At 53.6% G+C, this 21535-nt stretch overlaps 1 protein-coding gene across 15 annotated transcripts in view; it reads left to right on the top strand.

Moving 5' to 3' along the window:
- Nucleotides 1-236: 236 nt before the first annotated feature.
- The window catches only part of NCOR2 (nuclear receptor corepressor 2), a 163922-nt gene continuing 142623 nt past the window's right edge, over nucleotides 237-21535 (top strand). For 14 of the 15 annotated variants that reach the window (XM_042866009.1, XM_042866007.1, XM_042865999.1 and 11 more), the window contains exon 1: nucleotides 652-723. The gene's annotated coding sequence lies outside the window, so the exon portion shown is untranslated. Of the gene's footprint in view, nucleotides 282-651; nucleotides 724-21535 lie in introns of those variants that run through there. The other variant, XM_042865994.1, reaches the window with a different exon arrangement.

Below are 21535 nucleotides of genomic sequence, written 5' to 3'. Positions count from 1 at the left end.
CGCCCGGCCCCGGGCCGCTGTGGCGCGGCAGTGAGGAGCGGCGCCCGCCCCCCCCCCCCGCCTCCCGCCGGGTTCGGGCAGGGCCGGGTCAGCGCGGCGCGGCGGCCTCGGCTCGGAGAGCGGCGCGGCCCCATGGCTCCGGATTTATAACCGCGGCGCGGATGGAGGGGCCGAGCCCCTGCGTCTCTCGCTGCCCGGCCGGGCGCTGAGGCGGCCCCGCGACGGGAGGAGGAGCGCGGCGGTCGGCGGCCATGGGGGGCGGCGGTCGGCGGAAGGCGTAGGTAGGGATGGAGGGATGGATGGAGGGAGGGCCGGCCCCGCGCGGGGCGAGCGGGCGCGGGAGGCGGGGGGCCGCGGTTACGTAAGGCGGAGCGGGGCCCGTCCGTCCCGCAGCGCTCGGAGCGCCCCGGGGCCGCCGCGGGGCTGCGGGCCGCACCTCCGCGCCGTGCCCGCTCGCGGCCCCGTGACCCTGGCAGGAGCACCGGCTGCGGGCCGGCCTGGGGTCGCGCTCTGCCTCCGTGCGGCTCCGCGGGCGCACGGCAACAAGTGTGCGCCGTGCCGCGCCGTGCCCTGCATGCTCGCCAGGCACTGAGCCGGGTCCCCCGTTCTGAAGCTGCGCGTCGGGGCGGCTTGGAGCACTGCGGCCCCTTCCGCGGGCAGTTTCCTCCGCCGCCGTCCGCGGTTCGGGCTCTTCGTGCGGAGCGTGGATCCTCGCGAACAGAAGTGCGTGGCGCGCTCGAAAACGTCGCGGTTGTGTTGAGCGCGGGGCTTCGGGCCGGGTTTGGGGACGGGACGATCCTCGGGTCGGGGTCGGCGCTTCCGTTTGATCTGAAAGCGGCGATGAAAGTGGGCGGCTGCGGGGAGGCCGTCCCGGAGCTCTGGGCTGCGTTGCTGACTCACCCCGGGGCAGCGCCGGGCTGTGCGGGGCTGCGCCTCGTGCTGGGAGCCGAGCCCGGCCGCCATGGCGGGGCAGGGGGGGTCGCTTCGCGGTGGGGGTCTGTAACGGCGGCGATAGATGGGACTGAGTTTCGGTATGAAAGATAACTCTTGCAAAACGCGTTCGGTGTATTGAAAGTGCTCCAGTTCTGGTTTGTTGTTGCCAAAAGGGAAGAAAAAGTAGAAGCTATTTTTGGTGTGAGAGAGGAGATGGGGCATGCATGCGTCTGGGGCAGGAAAACAGTGGTACTTTGTTCTTCGGGCTGTCTGTGGGTGGTGGTTTCTGTTTGTAGCTGCGCGCTGCCAGGCTGCATGGCGTACCTGCCTCTGCCAGAATGCTGTGCTGAATGCCGCCACCGGCCCTGTGCTGGGCAGGAACAGTGCTGTGCCCTCATCTGGTGCAGGCTTCCCCCCAGGAGGCTTTGGACTGAAATCATGAGCTTGCTCCCTGCAAGCCACCCAGCGCTGCTGCTTGGTGGTGTCTCCCATTTGCCAACGGCTGCAGTTGGATCAGACCCAAGTTGCCCAGTGTGGGAGTTGTGCCCATCCCTGCAGCCATCCTGTGCCAGATCCAAAGTGGGTTTGGTTCAGCTGTGCTCAGCTCCTGAAGTTGCAAGCTGCAGGCTGGGAAGGCGGTTGTGCTGTGATTGCTGTGTGTGCAGCTGTGCTGATAGCAGTGTGTGAGGAATCGGGAGCAGCCACTAGCCCCCCCTTTCCCTCTTTATCTAGTGAGGATGTATCAAGCTGTAGCCCAATATGTAGTATGTCCCAAGAAGATACCTCTGTGATTTGTGACATACCTGTGGGTTGTTTGTCCCCCTGACACCTCCTGCTGATGGGCTGGCTGTTGCAGACCCACGTGCTGACACATGTTCTGGGAGGGTCCTGTCCAGAGCTGGCCATGGCTTGGTGTTGGCTGTCATCTTGCAGCTCTTGGGCAAGGAAGAGAGCTGTTGTCTCCCTGGATTTGAGTGAGTGGGGAGGGAAGGAGGAATTAATAGGTGGCTTTTTAGAAGTGAGTTTTGGGCAGCTGGCTGATGGCAAAGGGGTGGCAGAGGGGTCTGAGAAGAGCTGTTTCCTGACATGATGCCTCACTGCGACCACATCTCCAAAAACACCCGAACATCGTGGGCAGAGGGGTGATGTGAAGTGCCGTGTGTTGGAGTGCCACAGCTGGGAGGCTGGGGAGAGGAGTCACTTCCCCACGAGTTCCTTAGAACTGCACAGCGCTGATTCCCTCTTGGGCTTGGTGCCTGCCAGCAACCTCCTGCAATTGCAGACCTTGGGCTGTGCGTGGGTGCATGGTGATGGAAACCCCAAATCCAGGGCAGCGTGTGCCTGAAGGACTGCTGTTGTCGTGTGAGCTGCAGCTGGTTGTTTGAGAGACTTCAACAGAAGCAGAATCGGCACTGATGGAGCAGTGAATGCAGCAGCACCCACAGCCACTGGCTGCTGCTTCTGGAGTTCGGGTGTTGTGAGGGATGCGGTTCTGGATCTGCTGGGCAGCACGGTGCTGGTAGCAGCACTCAGCAGAGCACTGAGCGAACGTTAATGAGTGCAAAGGATAGCAGCACTATCTGCTTACGGAGAAGGGAAGTTAACTCCAAATTAGCTTTATGATCCGTGAAACTGAAGGTTATTTAAAAAAATAATAACGCAAATGAAAATGCTGAAGTTTCCCAGAGTCACTGAGCGCGCTGCTTGTTGTTTAATGCCTTCCATTTTTTTTCCATTCTCAGTCTGTGCTTTTGGCTTGGGAACAAATTACAAGCAATATCAGCTTACGCTTGGATTTGAACCCACATTACTCTGAGTCAGCTGAAATATTTCCCCTTATCGCCGCTCCCATAATGTTTATTTTAGAGTGGATAGCATTGCTGTGTTTCTGCTGGCTGTGGGGAAGAGCCGGCTGTGACACGGCCCAACACCTCGGGAAGAAGTGATCTCAAAGCTTCAATTTCTGAATGAGATACAGCTTCATTTTCCATGGAGGGCTTCATGCAAGGCTGTGTCCCAGAACCGTTCTCCACATTGAAAGCCCAGGAGGCGGCAGATGGATGAATTGCTGACAGATTTAAAATCGCATGACGAACATCAAGTGCTCAGTCTGGAGGCCAAGGCTGGAGGGAGGGAGGGAGGCTGCAGGGGAGGCGGACGCAGGAGGGTTGAGAGAGTTGTTGTGGGCGGCAGTGCAGAGCCCTGCAGGTCGGCCTGCAGGGGAAGGGGAGGCCTGCGTTCAGGGGATGGGACGCGGTGAGGAGTGCGTGCTGTCCGGGCAGCGAGCCCTGCGTGTCCTGGGAGGAGGAGGAGGGGAGCTCTGGATCCAGGCTGTGCTGCACGGGGCTGCGGATGGACCCAGCCCTGGAAGGAGGTGGCCCATGTGCAGCATCACAGTGCGTATGGTGAGGGAGGAGAGCCGGCAGGATTTCCTCTCGGCAGCGCTGGCTCCTGGGTTAATGGCTAACCGGGCAGCCGAGGTTTGTCCTTTCATTGTGGAAGGGAGTTGTTTACATGATAGCACTCAGCGTAGCCTTTATTTAGCATTGTTGCTCTGTGTGACACCGGCAGCGGCGGTGCCCAGAAGCGCCATTTCAGCCCAAATGGAAGTTAACCTTATGCCTTGAAACGCTCTGGGCTGCTTTGCCCCATGTGTGTGAGGTCCAGTGCAGCTGGAGTAGCACTGAGTGGTGTGTCCTTCTGCTGTGCACTTCTGGGAACCTTGGTGGTTTCTAAGCCCTGCTTTCTGCAGGCCCTGGGTGCTCTGCAATCTGCATGCCTTTCCCTGGCTCCCGAAGCAAGGCAGCTAGGGTTTGTTCTGTGCATGTTTGGGCAAAAGAGTGTTGTGATCGTTCGTTTTGCTGTGTCTTTACATTAAAGAAGGCAAAAAGAAAGAAATGTGTCAGCCTGTGGGTGGGGGATGACAGCAGCGCTTGGGCTGCTGGTGCAGATCATCCCATCTCCTGCCATCAGTCCCAAGGACGGGTTTTCCCCTGGGCTGTGTCCTCTTCAGAGTGCATTGCTGTGCTGGGAGAGCGTGGTACAGGGAGCTGGGAGGGGGGGTGGGGGTGGTTTCTGGGCTGGAGGTTGGTGTGTGCTGCCCTCTCCACCAGCCCTGCTGGAGCAGCACATGTCAGCTCCATGCTGCTGGTGCAGGCGCTGCCTGCTCAAGACTGCAACTTGCTGGAACAGAGGTCACTGTTAACACCTCCTTAAGCTGATTGTAACTGGCAGGGTGAGTTTGTGTAGGATCCGTGCTGGGTGACTGCAGCGTTCCTGCTCCACTGCTTGCAGCCCTAAAGCTTTGTCTACTGACTCGTCAAGCCCTTGCCATCACCGTCATGTGTTTCATGATCTCATGTGGTATGTAAATCCTGGGTGTATAGCAGTGCTGGAGTTTACTATCAGAGCTGTGTGCTTGGGAAGTTTCTTTGGTTTGCTGGAGGTTTTTTTCCTGCACTGAGGCCTTAAATAACAGCATCCCCTCTTTGGCACAAGGCTTCCTTCTGCTTGCAGGGGGTGATTTTCCTATGGAAAGATCTCCTTGATTAAGCATTGCCCCTGTTTTGTTTTAGGTCCCATGCCCTACAGTTCCATTTGTGAGCGTTTTCCAGCTCCATCTTGAAAGCAGCTATGCTGTTGCTTGCCTTTTGCTGCAGAATTTCAGGCTCATGCCAGAGTCTCAGCTTGGTTTCTAGGTCACCCATCTGCCCTTTCATTTCCCCTCGTGCTGGAGCTGGCCGCCTTGTTTTGATTTGGTGAGAGGCGAGGTGGTGTCCGCAGACACAAACAGGCGGGCAGCGGAATTCGTGTTCCCTGCAGCCTTGTTCCTGTTGTGTGCGTGAATAATAATTTCCAAATGCTGGACCAGCAGTGATTAAAAGCTGTCAAAGGAATAAAACGCAGCAAAGTCTGCATTATAGTCTGTGTGTCCAGTATTCTGGGAAAACTCTGAACTGGCAGTGGAAAAAAAAGCCTTCAGTATACTTGAAAGCTTTTTAATCTTAAGTAACTCACTTGGGAAGATGCTGAGGAGGCAGTGTGAGTGTACCCAGGCTGGGCAGGGCTGGCTGTGTTGGGGCTCAGCCGTTGTGAGCTGCAGATGCTGTCACGCAGCATTTGTTGTTAGCTCTGAGCAGGTATCAGTGGTTGGTTTTTCACTGAGAATCCACTGCCCTGTAGCTCCAGTGCTGGGGCCATGGAGCAGTTGTTAGATGCACCGAGCAGCTAACCATGTCTTCATTTTTGGAGTAAGTGATCCTGCTGACGGCGTGTCGAGGAGGTGTCAGCCAGCCTGAGTTCTCCCTCCTTTTTCCTTCATTTGTGGGTTTTCATCTCAGCTTTGTTTTGACAGGGTAGCTGCTGAAAATTTGTGTTGTGTTGTTGGAGTTTTGCTGTCTCTGTGACTCAGGGTGCCGCGCTGAGAGGTGTGGTTTGGTGCAGCACCCAGCCAGCTGTCTGCAGCCTTCAGGGCTGTGTGCTGCTGGGTGAAATGCTGCAGGATTTGGGGTTTTTTCCATTGCCATGAAATCAAGAAGAGAAATGTAAGTGTATATCTTAAGGCTTGTATTTCTGTTATAACTCTCTCTGTGGAAAGGCAAGGCTTGCATCTTCTCCATTGAGACCAGTGTTCGTGCAGTCCCAAATACTGCTGTGCACATCCTGAAGCTCTGCCAGCAACAGGCAAAGGCTTGAGGAGTCATAGGGCCATTAGAGCTGGAAGGGACCTCTAAAGGCCATCTGGTCCCACTGCGTGCAGTGCATGGGGACACCCACAGCTCCACCAGGAGCCCCGTCCCCTGACTCTGGGTGTCTCCTGGGATGGGGTACCCCCACCTTTCTGGGCACCCAGGGCAGTGCTCTCCTGGCCCTGGTTCCCCGCTGTATGCGGAAGCGCCCTGAGCCTGGCAGGGCTGCTCGGGAGCAACATGCCTGTGCATGAGGCACTGTTGGCTCTCCAGGCGTGGGACGTGCTTGGCCCAGGAATGTTGCTAACCTGAGGCCTGATCCATTCCTCAGTCGCTTCAGTTTTTGCATAGATCCAGTGAAAATGCCTGTGCTGCCTGGAGGACTGGATCACGGCCTGCCCCACGGAGCTTCTCAACCCACAGAAGAAATTTCCAAATAAATACAGCAGCCTCACCTTGCAGCCTTGCCAACTCGGTGCTGTGTGTACATTGGGTAGTCAGAACAATTACTTACGGGGACAAACGGGTCCTCTGCGCTCCATGCTCCATCACACAGGCTGTGATTAGCATAGCAGTGAGACCTGCATTAAGCAGCCAATTAAGGCATCTGCAAAAGGTGGAAAAAAAAGGAGCAGCTTAACATGAACCTGCTGAGGAAGGTGGCACTGAGTGGTACTCTTAACAAGTCTGGGGCTGTCTCTCCAACAGGGCTGGGCTCTGGGGCCTTTTGCTGCCTGCAGCTGACTCCAGGCTGTACCTGGGATGTGGCAGACTGAGCTGCAGTGCTGGCTGAAGGAGTTTACTTCTAGAGAAGCCGTGTCGAATTGCAAATTGCCTATGCTCTCCCACTTCTCTTAATCTGCTATTCCACTCTTCTGAGAGAAGTGGAAGTTGGTGTTGCTCGTGCTCAGTACGCGGATAGAAGTGTGCAGCAGAGGGGAGTTACGAGCAGCTGAAATGTTGATCATAACTGGGCAGAGTGTCACTGATGACACTCAGAGCATTTGCTTGTTTGGGAAGTGCTGTATCTCAGTGGTCTTTCTGCAGATGCTGGAGCATTGTGCTGAGGTGCAGGGAGGCAGACAGCTTTGTGCTGCTTCTGACAGCGGGTTCTGCATTTCTGAGAGAGCACAGCATCTTTCTGTTTGTTTCCCACATGCACAGGCCTGGAGGCAGATCTCACACTCGTTCTGTTTGTGGCTGTGTGTGAGTGCATCGTCTGGCTGTGCTGTGAAGCTGTTTGCTTCCCTGTGCTGCTCCATTATGACCTGTGGCCAAGGAGTGATCCCCATCCAGGGCACAGAGAGCTGTGTAAGTCCTACTGCCTGGTGCTGTGCTCATGGTAACCAGCTTGCTTACATCAAACTCCACTAATTAACCTAATGAAGAGCAGGTTCCAGGCTGAGTCTCTCCTGCTGGGTCTCAGGACAGGACTGATGCTGTCTGATCCCCCAGTGCTGGCTGTGTCAGCCCACTTCTGCTTTCCACAGCCACTGAGGCCTCCAGGCTGGGCAGAACTTTAGGTGGGTTACTAAATACTGTTAATCTCTTATCCTCAGAAATCACAAGGTTTTCATTATTATTTTTTTATGCTGCCTCTGGCATGTTTGAACTTAAAGGATTTGCATGCCCACATCTCTTTAGCTTTAATTGTAAGGGCTTGGAACTTCCTCGCTCACAGTTTCAGCATTCTGTGTTTGTTCCAGCAGAGCTGAAGTTACCCCCCCAGCTGATGACCCTTCTGCTCTGTGCGTCTGACCCTGCAAACAAATGTGCTGAGAGAGGAGCATGTGAGCCCTGCGCTGGTCACTCATTGACCAGGACCCTTGTTTGCTTTTGTTTGAAGCTCTGCTCATCACTGTGAGGGTACTGGGGCTGCTGGCCCTGTGTGATGTGTGAGATAGCACAGGATCATAGGAGAGCTGCAATCAGTTTGACTGGGGAGGAGATTGTCATCAATATCCCTGGGCTCTGACGTCTGTAGGAGTACACTGGCCAAGCTCTATTTCAGTGGGTGGGTTCATCAGTTAGTTTGCCTTGGAATGGGGCATGGAGCATCGCAGGGCCTTCTGTCTGTAGGATGGAAGTTGATGCTGATGAGGGAGCATCTCAGCATGGCAGCGGGTGAATAGAGATGTAGGGCTCACGATGCCACCTGGCTCTGAGGTCTCGTAATTCTGTTTTCCATCCATACTTCCCTTAATACCTCCGTGTGACCCCACGTGCTCAGGTGATGCTGCAGAGCTCGGTGCAGCTGAACTCATGCGGAAGAAGTGGAAATCACTTCTTTTCCTTGGGGAACCACATCTTGTTTCAAATGCCGGCCATCTTTTCAGCTCATGGCTTGGTGAACGGGAGAAGCTGCCAGGGAGGGCTGAGAGGTATGTGGAGAAGCGAGGCCCTGTCTGTGTGTCTTGTGCAGTGAACTTGTTTGTCCCTCGGATGTTTGCTGTTGTGCCACTGGAACTGAATTTTATCAGAAAAAATGTGGTGTGAATGGCTATTTGAATTCACCCTCTTCGGCTTGCACGCATTGGCCCTGGCAATTAGTGTGTTGCTCAGACAGCAGCGCTTTGGGGCAGCTCTCAAATCATTTTCTGCTGGTAGATAGCTTCCCCGTCCCCCCCGCCCCAAAACAAAAGGGCAGATGAAAGGGTTCATTAGGAATTATTCACTCAGCTCCGCCGCCTGTCTGAGGTCTGGCTGCCCGCTTTCATCCCGCAGCTCGGGAGGGGTCAGGGGGCATCTCCCCGGGGAGAGGTTGCTGTTGACTGAATTGCACTCTGTCATTATCCTCAGGGATAACGAATGCAGTGGCCTCATTGGCACCGGCTTCAGAAAAAGCGGGGTCATCTGCTCACGGCCTTGAGGTGAGGGGTGAGAGCTCCAGGAGGGGGATGCAGAAATGCCATCCCATGGGGAGGCGTGGGACGGGGCTGGGTGGGATGTGGGGGCACAGCAAGGGTTTGAAGGGCCCAAACCCTGCTGGTGGGGTGAGGCTGCTTAGGTGTGCTCTTCTTTGCTTTGGTGGAAAACATCGTGTGCTTGCGACCTGTTCTGAAACCTTTTAATGAGATTTAAAACAGTTCTTTTTTGTTTTGTCTTCAAATAGGCTTCCTGAAAGAAAAACCTAGAAATCCCCCTGAGCTAATTGTGATGTGATTTGAATTCAGCTGCTATCTTGGAAGGGATCTTCCCAGCAGCTGATTTAAAAGGCACCTTTTTCACAATATCCTGTGCTGTCAGCCCGCATCCGAGGGTCCTGAAAGTGCTGGTGGGAGGGGAGGCATCATGTTTGTGCCGCATCCTTGAGTCGGGTTATGCAGCATCTGCAGTGAGGATGGGGGGATCATAGAGTCATTAAGGCTGGAAAAGACCTCTGAGCTCAAGTCCAGCCGTCAGCTCGTCGTTCCATGCCCACTCGCTGTCCTGGCAGTGAAGTATGGCGCAGCAGGGGGTGGGCCTGGGGAGATTTAAATCTTATATGTAAAGCAGGGGAGTAACTGTTTGAAGCCATCATAATTCTGCTTCCAGCATTAGATGAGCTAAAATTACCCTGTGCTGTAATAAAAAGAAAAATCAAAATATAGAAACCTGGAAAACTCTTGTTGGTGTCGTCCGGAAGAAAATGTGTGGGTCTGGTTGTGAATGGCTTCGATTGCTGCTTTGAATCTGATCCTCCAGGTCCTTATTGTTGCAAGAAATCCTGCTCAGAAGGGTGGTTTTCTTTGGGCTGTGTCTGGCTGTGCAGTGCATGACCGAGCAGCAGCTTGTAGCATTCATGAACTAGGACAGAAGTGGATGCCTCTATTCAGGCAGACTCACATAAGCCTTTCATATTCTATCCTGGGCCCCAATTTGCCTATGTTATAAATAAGTCTGTGGCTGCATGCTTGTGTGTGTTTCTTTTTTAAGCTGAAGGCAACCCCTTAAGCTCTTTTCTGCAGGTCTGTTCAAGCTGGGGCATGGGGAATTCCTAAGAGGATTATCATGGTTTACTTGATACAGAACTTGAACTTGAGCAATGGCTTATCTTATCAGTGATAAAAGACATGGAAATGAAGTTTACGTAACTGAGGAGGCCTTGAACATGGCTTATTTTTTCCCTCCTGGAATGACAGATCTGCCGAGCTCCTTCCCTGCTAGCAGTCGCAGTGCTGTCTGCCACGTACTTCCCAGGTGCTGGGGACCAGTGCAGGTTGTGCCTCACTTCTGCACGTTCACCCCTCGTACAGCCCAGCCCCAGTGCTGTGGCTCGTGCTATGGGAGCTCAGCCTCCTCTCCCTCTTTGCTAGATTTGATGGCCTGAGTTTCCGACTCCTGCCTCATCTGCAGTGTGTGGGAGGAGTTTAATTTTGGAGCTCTTGCTGTTGCAGATGGTGACAGTGGCACTGGGCAGTGCTGTGCTTCCCACAGCAGGACTCGCAGCCTGAGGCTGGCAGGCTGACAGCCCTTATTAGAGGTAACCTTCAGGAAATGCCACATGCAGCCCTCGCTGAGCTCCCTGGCTCCGGGTGTGTACGATATTTACACCACATTGCTTGAGCTTCCCTCCAGGCTCTCAGCCTGCAGCTGCCTCTGCTCTGCCACCTGCCCACGTCCTCGTGCTCTGGCGCCTGAGGTGGGCCGAGTTCCTGCAGCAGTGGGCTCTGCTCACCCTGTACTGAGGCCATTTCTTTTGGCATCCTGGCCCTGGTGCAGTCCCAGGTTAAGCTCTTTCTGTGAGGACATGGAGAGGTTTGTGCTTCCTGTTCTTTAGCTCTCAGGCTGAGGCAGTGGGTAAGGGCAGCTGCCTTTGTTCTCGCTTCTGCTGGTGTGAATAAACAGAACGTGTCTTCTGAGCTGTTCCTCTGATGTTTTTGCAGTGGCCAGATTTACTTAACAAAAGGAAAATATTGATCTTCCTTCACTAGATTTCATAAAAACTGACCTTGGTAGGCAGCTTGCAACCCACTGCTCTCACCCGTGAGTCTCACCAGTGGTGAGCTCTTGTACCAGCCCTGGAGCATCAGCTGGCTTGGGGTGCAGCCCGCAGCACCCCAGGACTCTGCTCTCTTGGCTGTGCCGTGGGATAATCCCTGCATTGTGCAACGTGGATCTACGAGGCTGCTTGCTTTGTGTGCTGTGAATGAAGTTCAGGATCTGGAGTGCCACCTGGACTCTTGTTCTCATGTCTGGATGCATCAGTGTGCTCCCTTTGTAGGTGAAGGGAAGCTGGGGCTATTTGCTCTATGAAGGGGCCTGCAGAGATGGGTTGCCAGGGGCAGCACCTGAGGCTTGTGATGGAGCTGTGCGTACACTACAGAGCTGCAAGCTTTCTGCCCAGGATGTAGAATGAAGGCTGGTATCTGTGGGGTTTTTCTCGCCTTGATTTCCAAATGCCTTCCAGGATGGTTGGAGGGGCATGGATTCTGCAGCCGGGCTGTTTGGTCAGAGGTGTGGGCGCACTTTGTTTCTTGTTTGCAGTGCTATGTTTGTAATTTTGTTGATGCAGAGACCCGCTGTCTCCAGCAGGGTGGAAAGTCCCTGCAGCATGCTGTGAACTCAATTGTCTGTTGTGGCTCAGGCTGTCCAGCCCCTCCTGCAGCCCCCAGCTGCCCTGTTAATGGCCTGGTGGCCCGTAAACCATCCTGGCACCCGGCAGAGGGACGGCTGCTGTGCATCGTGGCTCTGCTGGAGGGCAGCCCAACCAAGTGCTCTGAGCCCGTGGTGCTGCACAGTGCTGAAATGCCCAAGAAATCTGCTATCTCTGCTGTCTTGTGGAATAATTTATGTGTCTCTTGACTCCAAGCTCGTACCAATCAATAACTTCCCTTGTTTTTTATTTTCAATAGCAGCTTGGTTAAACTCTTCTATTCTGCTGGTGTTGGGAGACTTTGACTTGTGCAGTACTGATCTCAGCTGTGCTTTTGCAGCAGAATTGATCCAGGGTTTTACATGGGTTTTACACTGCCCCTCCCCAGGACCCCCGGCTCAGATTTCTGCATGCAAGAAGCAGCCTCTCTGTCCTTCCCTGTGCTTTCTGGTCTTGGTGCTGGGACTGGTAAAGCTCCTTCTCTGAGGAAGGGCTGAGAGCATGCTGCTGTGCCATTCCAGCACTGGAAGAGCTGATGGGAGTGAGTGGCAGTAGCAGGAGGCCAGCTCCTGCCAGCAGATGCGCAGCCCCTGCAGCCCAGTCATTGGAAATGGATATGTTAATTTATGCCTGCAATTTCTGGGCCTGTCTCCGAACGCTGAAGTGCTCCGATGATCTTTGCTCCCTGTCAGACTCGGAGATGAAGCCTGAAATGTAGCAGTAACAGCTGTGCCCTTTGTGTTGGGTTATTATCCCTTCAGAATTTAATAACGTGACACCCCTTCTCACTGGATAGCTTGTCCTTCCTTCCAGGAACAGATCGATAACAGACCTTGTATCTGTGATTTGGATGTAATTGCAGGTGTCAGCTGATGTCTGGTGCCACGTCTCCAGCCGGTCCTGGAAGTACAGGGCTGGGGGCATCCAGGATTTCTTTCCAGCCTCTACGCCCCATCTGCAAGCTGGGAGAGCATGGATTGTGTTAGAGAGATTTCCCTGCTCCCTTCCCTTGTGCTTTGTGATCTGTGGGTTGTATGGGAGGGAGTGGAGGAATGAGCAGGCGAGAGGGCTCTCCATTGCAAACAATTATTCCGCTAGAGTCTTTAGGGTAATTGAAGAGGGTAATTGCTGTACTTCCATGCTTGTAATCTACAGGTTGCCTGGGGAGGAAGGAGGAAATGATTCAAGTGTGTGTGTGCAGGTAGTGAGAAGGGGAGGGCTGCTGCGGGGCTGCTTGCTCCCTGCTTGCTCTGCTGTCCTCATTGCTCAGGTTTCCATCTAATTGGTAATTAGGGGGATGCAGAACAGTTGGGTTGTGAGTGATTTGAGGACTGTTGTTCAAGGAAGTATTATGTTTTTCATAAGTGGAGTTGAGAATTTTGTGCATGAAAACACAGGAATATTGCAACTATAAAAAGTCTGCAGCGTCTAGAACTAAAGAACTGTAAATATATCCTAGCAGTGAGGTTCCCACAAGGAAAGAGATGCAGTGTGATTCATGTCCAGCTCCATCCTGCTTGATCCCCAGGCACAGATTGCTGCTCTGTGCCCAGCTGTCCCCTGCCATCGCCACACAGGGCAGCACAGCATTCAGTTGCAGTGTGTGTAGTGGTGGGCTGTGTGATGACATTCCTGCCTTGCTCAGTGTGAGGCACAACTCTGCAGATGAGTCAAGGCCAGGCCCTTGCTGTGCATGCTTGATGGCCCTGTCCCCAGAGAGAAGAACTGCTGGGAAGTGCGGGCGTGTTTCATTACAAATACTCCATGCCCATCTTCCTTGCTGGCAGCTGTGTGCCGTGGTGGGCATGGCTTAGTTTATAACACCTGCGCTAAGAGTGCTGCTGGGGGTGGGATGAGCTGCTACAGCCGAGCTGGGGGGGGTGTGGAAATACACAGCTGCACGGGGCAGGTGCTGTGCTGGGACAGCCATGACCCACCACTGCTCTGTGCTGCACCCCTTCCCCTTTTTGGTGTTCTCATTATTTCCTCTATTTCTGTCCCCAATTAAATAGCGGAGGTGGAGGGGAGGGAGAACAGAACAAGACAGATGGAGATAATGGGGCTAAATCCTGCCCAGCTGTTTTCTCAGCAGCCGTCTCCCTTACGATCCCGAGGAAATAAATGCTCCTCTGGAGGGTCCTGATGGTTAATGATGATGTGAAGAGTGCACACAAACATCCCTGCAGACGCAGCCCGCCTGCGCTGTTCCGGCCGTGCGGAGAACCCTGGGAGCCCGCTTCTCCTGCAGCCGGTGCAGTGATAAATCATTCATAGCCCAGCAAATGCGATGCTCCTCCTCGCTCTGCACATCAGCAGCCCCGGCCCCTGTGCCTGTGGTCCTCTGAGGCCGCGCGGGCACTGTGACAGCTGCGAGAGTCTGAAATGAAAGAACGGGGAGGGCTCTGGGTGTGCGGCTGCAGGAACGGCTCTGTGTGGTTTTCTTGTTTGTTTTGTAGCAGTCCCAGGGTAGTGAAAGGAGAACAGGGATGTGCTGTTTCACGGACTGACAAATCAAAAATTATTGCTTGTTTTGTAGAAATCTGGTGCTTCCTTCCTCTTGTGCATGGGCTGGTTGGTGTTTCAGCTCTAATCCCTGCCAGCCCCAGATGGGAGGGGTGCCCTTTCTGATGAGACACTGCCAGGCCCAGCCACCGTGTGTGACAGAGTAGGGTCCCTGGGCTGGAATAATTTACTCTTGCTGTTTCAAGCAGAAGTTCAGCCCGTAGATCTCCCTCCTCTCTGTGACTGAAGTCATTTGGGTTTCTGGTTATGAGTGTCGTGCGGTGAGGTACTACAGGGAAAGGGGAAAACACACATGCACCTACACACGCTCTAGAAATACGTCAGAGTTGGGTTGCTGAGAAATTCAGGCCCAAACCTGACCTACATTAATACTGTTACAGTCTGCTGGGGAATGCCCTCTGGATCAGGTCAGCACATCCTATCGACGTGTGCTTTGGGCTGGAGGAAGCAGTGGCTGAGTTGCTTATTTTCCCCTTTTGCACATGAAATGAGGAAAGATGCTATCTTTTTTTTTATTGAAGCTCTCAGACCATCTCAGAGCTCAGCAAGGACCTGCATGTCCTCAGCAAGAAGGAAATCAGCAGGCAGGCTGTATTTGATCTCAGTGTCCCCCAGAAAGGGGGTCCTAGCAATTGCCAAGGAAAGATTTTTTTGGAAGAGAGGTGCACCATGCTTTGGTTTTTCAGGAGGTTTTCTGAAAGCGAAGAAGCTGGGATGGAAATAAAGCTTGCTGTGTTGAAGAAGTGAGAGTTCAGAGGTGGCTGTGCCTTGGGTGACCCCGGGACTTTTCAAAGAGGCTTTCTCCTCCAGTACCCATTGAGAGGAATGGGATGTGCAAGGGATGTTCCATCCACTGGTGTGAATTGTTCTGCCAGACTTCAAAGAGATGTGGAAATACCTCATCTGTCACTTTCAAAGGGAAGAATAAAATATTCTGATAGATTCTAAATGAAATTGCATCAGCGGTGCCTCTTCCACTGATGCCTTTGAGCTGTTCACTGATCTTTCTGATTGGGGTAATGCAGTGAGGAGGATACAGTATTCCCTTGAGGGGAGCAGCTTGTGAACATTACAGCTCAGTCAGCCTGAAAAGCTCCATTACAGGCAGATTGAGACCCGTCTCTGTGCACCTCGGGGCACGGCAGCAGGCTTTGTCTGTGGGACAGGTGCACGCTGGGCCCAACGCTGCGTGGCCTTTCTGCATTCTGTGTGCACACGTTTCACCTGCCACCTCAGGGGCTGCCCAAAGGTGTTGGGCTGATGGTAGCTTTGCTCTCTTACGTGTTTTCATGCCCTAGCCCATGAGTTTCGGTCTTGAGATCGCGTTTGTGCTGTCACACAGTGGGCGCTGCACTTGGGAGGAAGTCCCAGGAGGTCTGGGAGCCATTGGGAGCTGCTGAAGATAAGTGGAGGAGATGAGTCACATGGATAAACCAGCAGGCTCATCCAGAGTGCTGTGAGTGTCTGCAAGATCCCTCTGTGATTCCCAAGCTCTGCAGTAGCTTTTGCTGATCTGGAGGGCATGTCATGTAGGAGTATTTTGGAACAGCATAAATATGGAAAGGAGAGGATTTCCTGAAAACACAGTACAGCTTGTTCCTGATGTCTCTCAGCCATGCTGGCACACTGGGGAAATGCAGGTTTTATTTCCTTCACTACTCTCTTCACATCAGTCCCTGGAGGAGTTTCAGTGGGATTGCACTGTCCTTGTGGAGGTCAGCCCTTCTTGTTCCCTTTGGACTGTGTCTCGGGTGCGATTTGGATATTGTGCCTCCTGACTGTTCTGGGCAGACCACTGGCTCCATTATCCCTGCAGGAGCATCTCAGTGCTCCACGTGCACGTGGTCCTGTGGCTGCAGCCTGTCCCATAAGGGCTGTGCTGCTGCTGTGGGGGGACAGAGATGGGACCTCATAGATGCGCTTCCCCATTACACTCACTGGGATGGCGTGGGATGCTGGCTTGGCAGCAGCTTCCCAGCTGCAGTGAGCCCTGCTCAGACAGTGCAAGGAGCCTGGGGAGATGCTTGAGCTCAGGTGAGTTGCTGTCCCAGAGCACAGCATGCAGCTCTGTGCAGCAGCCTGCCAGATCTAACTTAGCACGGCCGCAGCTGCTGGCTCAGCTGGCAATGGGGTGATACAGGAGGGGCTGAGGAAGGAGAAGTGCCCTTTGAAAAATGGCAGCGGCAGCAGGAGAGCAGCGAGGGTGAGGCCTATTGATTACACGCTCATCTCTGCTGCTTTTGTGCCCATGTTTGAAGGCACACTGCGGACAAAGGAGCCCTGTGTGGTGGCTGGGAAGGAGAGGGGTGGAATGGGGTCTGGGAAAGGAAGCGGCAACGCTGTTGGACTTAACCAAACTTCCCAAGTGAGGATTTCTTGTAGGCAGCAGAATGTCCCAGGTGGGATGAGCTTCCTGGAGGAAGAGCGTTGGCTCTCGCTCTGGTGTCTGAGCTGTCTAGTGAAGGGAACTAACATGTGGGCTTGCTGAGTAGTCTGAAATCTTGAGGATATCTTTGTGTATTGTCCATAGAAGTCCTATTCATGCAGCTAGCATTTGGAAGCATAAAGGACTACTTCTGCAGGGAACTTGTCTTTCCTCCAGGAAGAAAGAGCTCAGCAGCTGCATGCAGCCCAGCCTTGCTGCATGGCCTAGGGTTTATCCTGCGTTTAAAGCATCTCTCCAGCCCTGAAATGCTTTCGTAATGCCACTTGTGTGGTGTTTTGCTTTGAGCATATTCCCTTATGTTTCATCTTGCTTTCCCGGCGCAGTACAGATCAGCAGCGGAGCAGGAGGCGCATGCCCTCTGCCTGCACAACACAATGGGTGCCACTGCCCCTCTCCCAGCACGGTGCCTCTCAGAGCTGGCTGTGTCCTCTGCGTGTCACTGACCGAGTGACACACTTGTTTGGTTGATTTGGAGTGGGAAAACATAGCGGGAGTGGGAGTGCACGTGGCAGATGCCTGTTTGCTTTCAGAAAGCCTGGGGACAGTAAAGACCTAATTAACATTCTTGTGAAGGCAAGTCGTAGGGAGACTCCAGGATTTAGTTCTGCAAGGAAGGACTTTGCGTTGGTGAAAACAACAGCTTGCTGGAAATGTGTGAGCAAAGCACTTTGTGCCATGGTGGAGGGGGGAAGGCGGCACGCTGGATGCTGGGAACAGGTATGTGCTGCTAGGACCAGCCCCGGTGGAGGGCTGGCTGCAGCCAGTGCCCTGATAGTGCCTGGTGCTGCCCATGGTCAGCCCTGTGCTGGGACAGGGCAGGAAAGAGCTGCCCACGGTTTCTCTGGGGAAGGCTTTGAATGTCACCAGCCCACGGCAGTGCCAGGCTCCTGATGGCCAGCACAGCAGCTAGGGGCTGCTTACTTCATCTCGCAGTCCCATTTCATTTGCTGTTCTGGAAGGCTTGCTTTGGAGGTGATCCAGGGATAAATTCCCTGTGTGAAGCAAATGATTTCCAAAAGTGCATGACTGTTTTTTTTGTTGGTTTCCCCCCCCCCCCTCCTTGTCCTTTTGTCTCTGGAAGGAGACTGTACATCTGCTTGTGTTGGCTGGGAGAAATGCTCTTGGAGAATACAAATTAACGGTGAAGACGTTGAACCTCCGGTGTACATCTAATCACAGTATTTCTGCCTTTGCAGTATGTTCAGCGGGCGTCATTTATCATGGTGAAGCTTAGCTGCGCGCGGCTCTTTGCTGGTCTTCCAGTCCTCTGCCTGAGGCACATATGCTTCCATTAATTTTCTGTTATTATCCACTCAGGTGTCCTGTGTGATCCAACATGCTTAATTTCATTCTACTGAGCACCAGCTCTTCCGATCTGAAGTTAGCGGTGTGATTTGCAAGCATCACACGGAAATGAATCTTTCTGTTCTGGAGATAACTGCTTCCTGAGTTTCTGTTCTATTTGTAATGTGCTAATAATCTCCATCCACCAAATCCTGCTCAACTGGAGATCCTGTTTGTGTCCCTTGGGCTTCTGCTGAACTGGAGCATTCCTCGTTGTGTTGTGGCTGAATCCAGAGCCTGCTGAGGGCTGACTACGCATGGTGCTGCTCTGAGCAGGAGCTGTTGGTGCTTTGGTACGATGTGGGCTTTTCGAGGCATGGCGTGCTGTACAGCTGCAGCCTTGGAAGAGGATGGATGGCCCCGTTTAATAGGCTGAGCACACAGACCCAGGGAGCCTGGTGCTGGGCGTGGTGGAAACCTCTCATGCAGAATAAAGATGATTATATGAAGGCTGACTTTAAACGGGCCAGGTTTCAGAGCTGGCCTCTCTACAAAGCATGTCCAGGGGCAGAGTCTCCTTGGCTGATGAGGAAGCTCTGAGAGCTGGGCTGTGGCTCCACAGCTGTCGGCTGCTTCCAAGGCATGTCTTTCAAGGCAGTGCCTGGGCTCTGTGCCTGAACGCGGAGCCCGGGGTCCCTCTGGGCTCACACCCATGGTGCATCCCCTGTGGCTGTGCCCATCCTCGGGTGCCGGTGCTGCAGAGGTGATGTGGTGCAACGTCCTCTCCCGGTTCCAGGTTGTGTTGGGGCTGCTGGCAGGGTGGAGCTGGGGGCATCTTGGGATTGCCTGGCTCTCAGGCCCTGGAGCTTGAGTAAAAATGCAGAAAATTTGTGGGCTGAGCACACATCTCCTGCAGCAGATGGTTTGTGCAGAGGAGTGAATTTGAAAAACAGAAGGAAACATGCAGTGGCTAACGGAGAGGATGAGGCAGGGAAAAATGCTGAGACACATTGTCTGCCTTGGGATCCATTTCTTTCTTGGCTGCTCACAGGATTTAATGCTGACGCTCCAGAACCTGGCAGCATTTTGGAGGAGTTCACTCCTCCAGCCAGCGCAGCATGGCTGAACCCAGGCTGTTTGTGATGGTTTCTGCCTGCAGTGGTGCTCAGGGGTCTGTTGGGGGTCTCTGCTTCTGGTCGTGCCTTTGGCATACTGGTGTGGGTTCAGAGCCTGTGGGCCTGCGAGGCAGCAGCAGGAGGCTCATGTAAGGATGGACCCGAATATTTCATTAACTAATGGTGTTCAGTAATGCAATTAGAAGTGTCTTAGAATATGCAGGCAGCAGGAGGGATCTCTGCCTCCTTCAAGCCTGCTGCTGATACGTGTGTTGGTTTGCATTCATTCTGTAAGGCACGTTCCTGTCGGGCCTTCAGGAAAGTCTGCTCTCTTTTAATGGAATGAAGACAACCAGGGACACCTGCATCCTTCATGGCACCATCTGTAATCATCTGCGTGAGGGAAGTTGTGTCTGAGGCTCTGTTTAATGTTTCAGTGGTGCAGTACATGGCTGACTGCCCTTAGATTGCTTTGCATATGTAATTTGTCCCCTAAGATAGTTTCTCTGTAGTGATAATGCAGTGCTCAGAACACAGTGCTGATGTGGCTCCGTGTGAGTAGAACAGCAGTGTGCACTGCAGAGCTCCTGCCCTGAGCAGTTCATGGCCTGAGCCCCATGGTAACGAGCACAGTGTTACTCGTGGGAAATCTTTCTTACAGGTGTTTTCCACTCAGCCCTTGCAGTGGCAAAGTTCTGTTTGCTGGGTTTTTGGTTTTTTTTTTCATAGCTGGAGAAATAGAGATTTGGAGATGCGAGTGACGTGTTGCAGTGCGTGCAGGCAGGCAGGATCAGAGCCAGCAGTGCTGGTGCTGGGTGGATTTCCTTCCACTTGTGCTCGTGCTGCAGCACAAGCACCAGCTCTCGTGCAGGGGACAAAAGCGCTGGCTGCCCAGGCTGGGCCCGGCTGTGGACAGGAGGTTTCTTGCGGCAGAGGAGCCCCTTGCTGAAAAGGGCACCGTGTGTAATTGGGCTGAGCTGTGTCAGCTGTTTCCTGCTTGTATGGCATTTGATCTGCAGCAGAGATCAAGCCCTGGTGACACAGCCCATTGATGCCTTTGCTGCTGTTGTTCCTAGGGAAGCCTGCATGACTTATTCATGTGGCTTTTAGAAGTTGTCCCACGAGAATATGTTTGAGGGTCGCCTTGTTTTTGTTGTTCCTTCTGTACATGCTTCCAGCCTTTAAGTGCCTGTCCTTCTCCAGGAACAAAAAAAATTTGGCATTCTTGGTAGCTTGTTTAAAGAAGAGTTGAAAACCAACAGAAAGACTTCTATTTTGCATGCATTTATTTCTTTGTGTGCAGGGTTTTCACTGCTCAATTCTAAATGGTTGAATTATTAAACTTGAAAAGCATCTGCTCTTTAGAAAGCATTCACATGTACTGTAAACATGATGGATAACGAGGCAGAGCCTAATCTAATTGACACAGCTCTGTTGATGTTGTAATGCAGGCTTGTGTGAAGCCTGATTTTCAAGTCGTGGCACTTAGTGGTGCTGGGGATGCTGGTGGCTGGGCTTCTGAAGCGGCTGTGGGTGCCCTGGGCAGCCTGAGCTGGGGGAGACAGCCTGTGGCAGGGGGTGAGGCTGGGTGGGCTTTTGGTTCCTTCCAACCCAGCCGTTCTGTGATTCTCTGATCTCCCTCCCACAGGGCTGCATGGGGATGTTTGGAATGGCTCTGTTGTGCCGTCAGTTGGCTCTGCTAAGTGCTGTAAGCTGGGCACTGTTGTGTTCATAGCTGCCCCGGCTCCTCGACCCTCAGTCAGGATTTGCACTGGGGTGTTCCTAACCAGGGAGGCCAGGCCGGTGCTGACAACTTTCCCACATGAAATGCTGTGGCTGTGCCAGCAGAGATGAGGGCAGGAGGAGGCGGCTGTGCTGTGCCAAAGCGCTCTTTCATCTTCTGTCAGCTCTCCCCATTAGGGGTCCTGGCTCACAGCACATTAGATGCCTTGTGCAGATGTCTTGGCTGGGAGAGAAGAAATGGCCCCTTCTCCCTCCCGAGCAGAGAGATATAAGAAAGCTATTGATTTGCTTGTAGTGAAAGTGAGCCAGGCTCTGCAGTGCTTTATTGAGTCTGGGTTAAGGCTTTGTTACTGGAGGGAAGTGGGGAGGTGTGTGTGGGGGAAAGCGCTTCAAGGTTTTGCCTTGCAGATCACTAGCTGTTTGCTTTGGGACTGACCAGCAGGTAGGTGAGAGTCCAGGACGGAGTGCTGAGCAAAGCCCCCTTCCTGCCCCATCCCCAGCCCTGCTGTGCCGCATGGCAGTGCTCCAGTGCTCGGAGGGCAGGTGCCTCCTGCTGCTGGGAACGGCGGCCGGCTGCCTTGCGCTGCCGCAGGGTGCCAGGCAGCAGCTGGGCTCAGCTCCCAGCCCTGTGTGCCCGCTGCTCCCCAGCCGCTCCATTTCACTGCTGCTGGAGGAAGAACAGAAGCAGTGGCCCCTGGGGCTCCTAATCTGCTCTTTTTGCTGAACAGTAAATTCCGCCTTGAAGGCTTTTCCCTGTGGCTAACGGGTATTGTAGAGAAAAATGAATTTTGGGAGCAGCATGATTTATTTACTCGGTGCTATGCTGGAGAAGTCCTTCATCTCTGCTTTGCGCTCCCTCTGCTGTGGTCACGGGTGCTGCTGGAACTGCAGGTAGTGTGGGCTGGCATTGAGATCCTGCTGCCTGAGTGCATTGGATTGTAGCTGTTATTGTGTGGGGTGCACAAGCAGCTGAGCCCTCTCAGTGCTTCTGTTGAAACCCCGTTTGTGGAGTCTCCTTCTCTGCAGATATTCATAACCCTCCTGGATCCTTTCCTGTGCGTGGGAACGTGCTCTGATAGTGGTGTTGGACTGGGGGATCTCAGAGAGCAGTGAGGCCCTGGCACATGTTGCCCGGTGAAGTTGTGGCTGTGTCTCTGTGAGGCCATTGTGGATGCCTATCCCTGGAGGTGCTCATGGCCAAGCTGGATCAGGTCCTGGGCCCTGATTG

Source organism: Lagopus leucura, unplaced genomic scaffold (genome assembly GCF_019238085.1).
Source record: "Lagopus leucura isolate 7727_CA_CO unplaced genomic scaffold, USGS_WTPT01 Super-Scaffold_806, whole genome shotgun sequence".
NCBI classification, from domain to species: Eukaryota; Metazoa; Chordata; class Aves; order Galliformes; family Phasianidae; genus Lagopus; species Lagopus leucura.
The sequence above is the reverse complement of the archived record's forward strand: the minus strand, read 5'-3'. Positions and strand labels throughout refer to the sequence as shown.